Consider the following 8,045-nt stretch of genomic DNA (forward strand, 5'->3'; position numbering starts at 1 on the left):
AGAAAGGGATGAGGAAAGCACAGAGGTAAGCGGGTGGTAAAGTGCATGAGCGAGTCCAGTGTGACCACAGCATTTTTGGTACTTAACTTGATTTATGTGGCTTCATTAAGCATTCCACACATACCGGCCACAAAAAGCACAAAGCAAACGAAATGCTAGAGGTACTGATTGTCTACACGAGCCCTCCCCCATTGGACAGCACTGTGTGGTTCAAACGATGGTCGGTCACTAAATAAACGGGAGTAGTGCGCTTCTCAGGATAATTGCAGCGAAAAATGCCGGTTAAAACTAACAAAAAGTTGGGGGCATTTTATTTTAGGTACAAGTAAACACGTGTTCATGGATGCTTGGAAAAGCACGAGAAGGCCGACAGAAGTTCGACTGCGTGAATTAAAAAAAAATTAAAAACAAAAAAAATACCTCTGATAAATACTCATTTTGATTTTGAAGTTTGAAGTCCTCAACGTTTAGCAGATATCTAACATTTGGATCTGGATTTTTCCATATCAATTTGATTTAACTAATTTCTAAAACTGGATCCTAAGCTAAGAAGAAGTACTTAGTTTTTCTACTCATTATTCGGTCATATTTCGATTAAGGATTACAGCTAAACCCTTCATCTCATATTTACTCTACCGGATATCCCTAATACTGTTACTACATATTAACAAATACATTTTACATATCAACTTACATATAGGTCCATAAATCGTCACACCAAGCCCCAAAATCCCTAAAAACTTAGAACACTGTGTCGCAAAAGCTACTCCTGTTGCTATTTTTCTATTCACATACCGACGAGGGGTCTTTGGACGATGAGAAGTCGCTGGAGAACAAACGCAGTGAGCTTGTTTAAGGGTGAGTCAAAGCTTAGGGAGAATGCTAAATGGAAATATTCTGTAAGGAGCTCTCTTTCCAACTTAACTTTGGGCTACCGGGCTACTGTAGTGTTTTTTATACAGAAAAAGCCGCAGTTAAGGTAGCAGAAGACTTCTTCTTTCAGGGAGCTTGAAGGATGCTACAAATAGCATTATGCAACTTCGTCATCAGACTCATTAGGATGCTGCAAGTAGCAATATGCAGGACTCTCGTACCTCGCTCATATAGGAGGCAACAAGTCGGATCATCGATTACAAAGCCAGTCGGACGCAAATTGTCAAAATTGTATGGAGGAAAGTGAAGTGGAAACATTCTGGAAGTGAAGTGGAAACATCCTGGAAGTCACACCTTCGGCAAACCAGGCATAGTCGAAACTATTATTGGTCCCCTCAACCAATTTGTGGTCAGCTTCAAGCGCTTTGTCGATTTATGAGGGTCTATATGATCAATTTTAAAGGAGTTTTAGATACCACTACCGACTGGCTGGCTTTTCTAAACTTTCCTAGCATGATTCTAACTAACCCCCAATAACCAGAAGAGCTCGATAATCAGGTCTTAAACAAGCCAATGCAAACAGAAATGGGCTTTTAATGTAGACTCATAGCTCAACAAGTTTCTTGCGTTCATTTGGCTCACAATTATAGCTACGAATTTGACTGACAGGCTTAATAAGGCTTAAGGTTTCAATAATTTTTAAGAACGTTCGTAAATATTCTACAGTATATACATACTATTTCGTATACTTGTGCTTCCCATAAGGCGACTTTACAATAAACCCATAAAGTTTATTCGCATGCACTACCGATGGATTGCCTACGCCGAAGATTTCTGCATGTATAACTTTTGGAGCCTGCACAAAAATTAATCTACTGCATCAAATAGATTTCAAAGCGGTCATTAACAAAGAAAAATCTCACATTTTGCTGGAGTTTGACTGCTATCAGATCGTGTCAATTAACGCCCTGTAGATTAATAGATTTGAATTAGACTTCCAATCTTTCGATTCATAAATATTTAAGGTGCAGTATGACTAAACCATTCAGGGAAACTTATTCCGATGTGATACACTGGAGGAGGTATCGATAGCGAGGCCGCAGAGTTTGCTAAAATTCGAGACAAGCGCAGGCGTCCTAAAGGATGACTATATACTTCTTTTGGACCAAGCAACTGAATTTCATCTGGTATCGCAAGTGACCAAAACTCGACTATGCGTGGCTTATTGGCCTACCAGATTAATCTAACCCAACCTAACCTTAACTCTTCAACTAGGGAACATAGAATAATGTTCTCTGCTTCTGCGTTCTATGTTTCAGCTGCAAGATCTACAACTTTGCTTCCGCCATTTTCCAATAGATGTCCAGCACTGGTGATGTGAAGCACTGGCCGATTGAATTGATTAAATCGTTTTATATCGATCTTGGACATTTGTGTCAATATTAACCCAACAAAATATTTGTGGAGATCTGTTTGCATTCCAAACTTATTCTCAACTGAAAATATCATTTTTTGAGCCGTCACTTTTTGCGGGAAATTTTGCATTTCATTTTTAATTCGAAGAAAAGTGCGGCTGAGGACCCCTCCACACTTTACTGAGCCTGGCACATACCTAGATAATACTAATGCTCTACTACTACCATCTATTATATATGATTTCTATTAGGTATTAAAAAAATATGGAATTTTTGTAAAGCAACTAGTGTTAGTTTACAAAAAATGGATCATAAAGCATTTCGCGTGTTAATTAAGCATTGCTTTTTGAGGGAATAAGGGAAAACACATTTGGACCGTTTTCATACAACAAAGCCTTAAATTTACAAAAAAAAAAAAAAACAAACGGCGGAAGCGCAGTTGTAGACCTAATACAGCCCACGATATTCGATTATACGCAATCCAAACTGACAGAAAACTGTCCTTAGTTGCTTAATTTTTCCAAAAAAATTATTTCAAAGCGAACATTAGTTGGTGGCACCCGATTCTTTGTGAATGCCCGGCTGCATATCACTAGCACGCCTAGATCAAAAACCGAAAAACCAACAAAATTTCGACCAAAACAATTAAGGGCCACAACACGTCGGCACTCGGCGGCATTCAAACGAAATCTTGCGGCTCGCACGGCCCCACCGCTCCACGCATTCGTTAACGCTGTTCAAGTGCTCATAAGCGCTCTATTGCTGGATAGCGGGCATAAAGGTAGTTGTAGAGGTTATGTTAGCATTTGAAAATCTTCAGTAGCCAACAATCGTTACAACAACAAGTACAACAATTGCAACTATTCAAATAGAAACTATAGCTCATTTGATCGTTTGTGATGTTGGTCCACACTTTTGCGCCGCGTTGCCATATCAGCAGTCGAGGGTGCACCCAACACCCGATACACACACATATGAGGCCACATATGTATGAATGCATGTGTGTGTGCGTGGTTAGTGGTCAGCGGTTGAATGCTCACATGCCTGTCTCACCCCCTTAATTGTTGAACTCACTGGCAGCGCCCCACAAATATTTGCATAGTTACCTTTAATGTGGTCGAATTTTATGCAAAAACCGTTTAGAAGACGACCCAGCTGAAGAAGAAGAAGAAGCAGTAGTGCATCAAAGCGCATGCTGGCGCTCCTATGCGGGTTTGCATATGGAAATTTTGGGAAAATTTATTTGAATTTATGTGAATTTGCTTAGGAAAGTATGCGGTGGCAGCCAAGGCACCCACACTCTTCGAGGGCCTGCTGATTGTCAGTTTAATGTGCAAACACATTTCCTGTATGCTCTTTGATTGTCAGCTTGTGTAGTCGAAAAAAGCTGCCGGAGAACAATGGGAAAAATGTAATAAAATTTGTTAGCCAAAAAGCGACATTGCGAACCCTTTGAGAAGCCAAGCCAACGTGAAAGTAACTGATTAAGCAATCCTCATGCCCTTTCATATATGTGCTCTTAGTATATTTGCTTGTGCGGCTATTTCCTAAAGCAAACAGCTGATTCTTCTTTGCTGCTAATGGCGCGTTGAAAGTCTATTGTGGCTGCGGGTCCTTCACAAGCATTCACCCCCTGGATATCAACGCTCAAAATCGACCTACACGCAAGTCTCATATAAGTAGAGCATTTTAAATGCATAAGTGATTTATATATATACATATGTATGTATGTATATATTAAGATATATATTAGTCAAGGAGTACGAGGGCTGTTTGATGACAACGTGCAATAACATGAACAGAAAACGTGAGGAAGAACTAAGTTCGGGTATAACCGAGCATTTCAAGATAAGCGCTTGCAACTCGCAACGATTAAAGCCAGAGAAGTACCTTCAGTTAAATCAGGCTTGTTAGTTATATGGGATCTAGGGCGATTTTTCACCCAATTTTATTGATCCTAACTACAATGTTGAACTCTTATAAGAAAACCACGTTCTCTCAAGTGTATTAAACTAAGTCACATATTGCTCTATATATGTATATGGTATAAAGTAACCCGAAGTTTGAAAATCTCAATATTTGGTATATGGGGGTTAAGAAGTGTATTGGCCAATTCAACCCAATTGTAGCACACAGGCATATTAATATCAGAAAAGAATTGTCTCTGAACTTCAATTACATATCTGACACATTGACCGATATTTTCGAAAAAAAGGCAACTATAAACACTTGGGTCTACAAATGCAGTGCCTAGGGGCTTGAACAGCTTTGGTTTGATTTAAGCACTTTTAGGTCACACGGTGGGCATATTTCAAAGGCATAGAGCATATCTTGATATAGCAATTCATTCTTGATTTGGACACTGGAAACTGAGGGAGTCAAATGGAATTTAAAATTATGTTATAAGGAAAGTAGGCGTGACTGTAGCCCGCTTTCGCATTTTTTCACACTAAAACATAGGAATTTCCGTAAAATGTCATGTCACGAATTTGATTGAAATCGGTCGGTCGGTGCCACCCGTTGCCTAATTTTCACACCGACTCCATTAAAGCTCCAGTATGTGCATTAAGCTTATAAGAGGACGAGGCCCCGACTAATTCTTCAAAATTTACAGCCCACAGATGCCTCTTGCCACTAGGATCGCCTGTGCCGAATTACAATTCTACTCGTATACATTAATTTTATACTTAGTTATGGCCTTTTAAACGATTTCGGTTAATGCCAATTCGCGGGCGTGGCAGTGGTCCGATTACGCCCATCTACGAACTCGTAAATTTATTGTACCCGAATACCAAGTTTCATCAAGATATCTAATTTTTGCTCAAGTTACAACTTGCACGGACGGATAGACAGAGAGACAGTCACCCGGATTTCAACTCGTCCCGTCATCCTGATCATTTATATATAAATAACCCTATATTTACATGCAATTGTTAGGTAAATAAAACTATTATACTCTGGAGCAACATGTCGAAAGAGTACAAAAACGGTGATCTCTGTCTTATAAATTCCCAAAAGTTGCAAAAAAAGGCATGGCATTTGGTAGGTAGAGACAGGTCGTCTTATAATATACATATGTTTATAAAACGCAAATGCCAAATACATACCAAATTTACCGATTTTGTACTCACATCCTTAGAGTGCCAAGGAACACCTTTGCTAGGTTTGATTAGGCGGACAGAGAGACATCTAAAAAATAATTTGGTTTGTCATAATCATTTTCATATGCGTAAGTTTATGTATATTGGGAGATTAGAAGAATTTCGTTACAACACCATCTGCCACAAGTGCGTGCGTGAACCGTTAACTGTGCTTGAAAATCGTCCTATTGACATCAGAGAGTTAGGAGAGGAAAGTAATCCGATCTTTCTTACTTCTTTTCTGCATGGAGGCTGACTGTCACCCCCACTAAATGCACAGCGGCCATATTCGCAAAATGTACGAAGGATTTTAACGTCACAGTCCATGGTATTTAAATTACGTCGGTCAATAATTCTTAGGCTTAGACCTCAATTATTAGCAAAACACAGAGTCACACCTAAATCTTCAAGTCGTTAGAAGGCAGCTTCTGAAGAAAGGACAAAGTAATGTCGTTGGCAACATACAAGGCAACCGGCCGGCCAGTCATCAACTACACTGCACCGGTATAATCGCCAAGACGTAGTGAAAACCGTACAGTTACAGGTTCTAAAGGCTTTCCAAGTGTTAGACTGCCTTCGCAGTAACCATCCTAACCACCACCTCTGTTTTTTATTTTTTTTTTTTTTGGCGTGGCCCTGCCCTCTAAATAGTTAAATGTACATATTTTCTAAACCACTCAAACTAATTTAACCGAACTTCCTGAAAATAACTCTTTTAGCATTTCTTTATACATCAGGAAAATGGATAATATCCACGCCCACTTTTCATATAACAGTTATTTTGAAAATTAGTAAAAAAAAAATAAATGAGCCCCTAGCATTAAATTTTCAACCAGAATGACAAGGAAGGGCTTATAGGAGATAGTGTAAAAATTTGTTAATAGGCGTGGCACCGACCACTGTTCAGGTGAAATCCAACATCTGAAGAATTACTTGACCAATTTAAGTTAGATTTGGTATGTGAGATTACCCAACCATTCCATCGTATTTTTTCACTTTACTGTATACTACAGCTCAAATATCAATAAAGTGGTTACAGTTAAACTTTACACAAATAGCGTCCTCGAGATATTTAATATTAAACCTTATAGCTTCTTATAAAACACTTACGGCTTACAAATTTTGTCTTTTCCAAAGCCTTTTTAAATTGGAACTCAGAATAATAATCGATCGATATGGTCTCGGCTCTCGCAAAATGCCATAATTTAGACCTTTCGAATTAGAAATCATCTTAGCGGCAATTGCTTGTATACTTTTCCTATAAGGATCTAAGTTATGTACATATAACTTCAATATCTACCACCTCAGTCTCTGTATGACCATTTTTTGCCGTGTGCCATTAAATAATAAATTAATCCATTGAAATTAAAATATGTTGCATTTAAAACAAACATATGAAAAATTCCAAAAATCCTGCGGACTTTCCAAACTTCACTCGTAAACAAACATTGGTCTTTTCCCCAAGCACTCGCTCTCGTTCGATTCGGCACTTTACTTGTTAAGGCATTTTTCATTTCTCATTTAGCGCCATTACTTGGTTTAATGAAAAATTTCTTTTTGATTTCGCATTCCTTCCATAGCCAGAGGATATCTTTTGTATGCAAATTTGTTATATATGGCTCTATGTATATCAAAAACGTACTCATACATATTAATGTGTCTCTTTTAAAATCAAATTGTGGAGATAAAAAATTAAAACAAAATTTATTAGGCGCCTCAAAGCAAAGAGTCTAACAGAAAGGGGTTAATTTATACGGGTGTTGTTGTCCCAAATATATATGTACAAATGTAAATAGATACATATATTGTACACATATGTGGAATGCATGTGCGTACATAGCAGAAAGTAATTAAGATAATGTTTGAAAAATAAAAAGAATACACAATTTCATTGAAGTCATTTCAAATATATGAGATTTACTAGCGAGACTCAGAAGCAGACCTTCAGGCTAACAAACTTTGAGTAAAATTTGGAAAATAATTAACATATATTACTTGAGGATGTCTAAATCAGATATATTTGTGAATTCACCATAAAAATAAATCACAAATCTTTGAAGAAAGAATTCTTCATATTCTGAATAGGAGACCCTAGGATTTTGAGGTAAGGATCTGAAATTTTGGACACGATCTTTTCGCACCAAGAGTAAATATCTACTCCAATAATAGGCAGCGATATTAGTCTTGCCTTCGCTGACTGGATGCTCAAGACTAGTGAAGGATTGAGTAAACGCCTTAACCCTAGCATCGAGTTATTGTATGATAAGACTGCTTTGGGTTTTTGACTATCACTATAGTGCAGGATTATCTCAGCAAGCTGTGCAATCGCAAGGTTCTTCTAGCTCATGATAAATCAAAAAAGATCTAAAGCACTCTTCGCTCTCAGCAAGGTCTACCTTCCAATGGTTGTCGGAGTGCTAACTGGACACTGTCCGATCTGTATGGAGGAAGATGAGATCAAGACAAATGAAGGATGTCATAATTTTAGAGATCGAAATGCAACAGCGAAAATATAGACAAAATAACCAGGCACATTTGATTGATAGCCAACTATAGCAGTTTTTTGCTTGACATTCACTACAAGAAGACCAAATCGAAGAAATAGATAATGGAAACA

Source organism: Bactrocera latifrons, unplaced genomic scaffold, assembly GCF_001853355.1.
Source record: "Bactrocera latifrons isolate USDA-ARS-PBARC rearing strain unplaced genomic scaffold, ASM185335v1 scaffold_196, whole genome shotgun sequence".
NCBI lineage: Eukaryota > Metazoa > Arthropoda > Insecta > Diptera > Tephritidae > Bactrocera > Bactrocera latifrons.